At 62.9% G+C, this 1,347-nt stretch overlaps 1 pseudogene across 1 annotated transcript in view; it reads left to right on the top strand.

Annotated features, from left to right (window-relative positions):
• The window catches only part of LOC104626943, a 2,578-nt pseudogene extending 1,270 nt beyond the window's left edge, over nucleotides 1-1,308 (top strand). The window contains exons 4-7 of the transcript XR_738091.1: nucleotides 73-221; nucleotides 316-507; nucleotides 743-924; nucleotides 1,040-1,308. The product of XR_738091.1 is annotated as an actin, gamma-enteric smooth muscle-like (transcript). The remainder of the gene's footprint in view (nucleotides 1-72; nucleotides 222-315; nucleotides 508-742; nucleotides 925-1,039) is intronic.
• Nucleotides 1,309-1,347: the final 39 nt, after the last annotated feature.

Genomic DNA, 1,347 nt, shown 5'->3' with positions numbered 1-1,347 from the left:
CCCCCCCCGGGGGCCCATCCAGGATGGCCAAGCTGGCTTCAAGCCCCCCCCCCACCTTCCCCCCCTTCCCAGGCATTGTTCTCGACTCCGGGGATGGCGTCACCCACAACGTGCCCATCTATGAGGGCTACGCTCTGCCCCACGCCATCATGCGTCTCGACTTGGCCGGCCGCGACCTAACCGACTACCGCATGAAAGGGGCTACTCCTTCGTCACCACCGGTACGGGGCCGGGGAGGGGCGTATGGAGTGATGGGGGACCCCCACAGTGCTGCCACAGCACCGGGTAGAGCCTTTTTGCCATCGTCTCCCACAGCCGAGCGGGAAATCGTGCGCGACATCAAGGAGAAACTCTGTTACGTGGCCCTTGACTTCGAGAACGAGATGGCCACGGCCGCCTCCTCCTCCTCGCTGGAGAAGAGCTACGAGCTCCCTGACGGGCAGGTTATCACCATTGGGAACGAGCGTTTCCGGTGCCCTGAGACCCTCTTCCAACCCTCCTTCATCGGTGAGCCCACCCCGAATGGTCCTGGCTGTCTCCTAGGTGGTTGCCCCCGTCCCCACTACCCCACCATGGTGGGGTCAGCTCCCATGGGTGCCCCACAGAGGCGTTTCAGAGCTCCCCCAAGCACTTTGCACTCCAAATGGGGGAACAAACTCATGGGTGACCCCGTGGCTCTTCTGGGGAGCCCTGAGAAGGCATGGGTGGGGGTCAGGGTGCTGACAGCCCCCTTCCACCCCAGGCATGGAGTCAGCTGGCATCCACGAGACGACCTACAACTCCATCATGAAGTGTGACATTGACATCCGCAAGGACCTCTACGCCAACAACGTGTTGTCCGGCGGCACCACCATGTACCCTGGCATCGCCGACCGTATGCAGAAGGAGATCACAGCGCTGGCTCCCAGCACCATGAAGATCAAAGTAGGTGGTGGGGGGAGACAAACCATGGCCACCAGCACCCCAAATCTTCTCCCGGTGCAGGTTTGGGTGGAGAGGGTGATCAAGGGGTGCATCCTAATGGCTCACATCTCGGCAGATCATCGCCCCGCCGGAGCGGAAGTACTCGGTGTGGATCGGTGGCTCCATCCTGGCATCCCTCTCCACCTTCCAGCAGATGTGGATCAGCAAACCCGAGTACGACGAGGCCGGACCCTCCATCGTCCACCGAAAATGCTTCTAAGCCCCCTCCCCGCCCTGCGGCGGCCCCCCCAGCCCAGGGTGGGGCGCCCCGCTCCTCCTCGGTCCCCGCTGCTCCTCCCCACCGCCCACTGTGCATTAAAGCCTTTTCTCCAGGCTCTGCCCCTTTTCTGGGAGATTTTGGGGTGTTGGGGGGTGGGAGGGGTT

Source organism: Phaethon lepturus, unplaced genomic scaffold (assembly GCF_000687285.1).
Source record: "Phaethon lepturus isolate BGI_N335 unplaced genomic scaffold, ASM68728v1 scaffold40969, whole genome shotgun sequence".
Classification (NCBI taxonomy): Eukaryota; Metazoa; Chordata; class Aves; order Phaethontiformes; family Phaethontidae; genus Phaethon; species Phaethon lepturus.
Note: the sequence above shows the minus strand (reverse complement) of the source record. Positions and strands in the feature narration are given on the sequence as shown.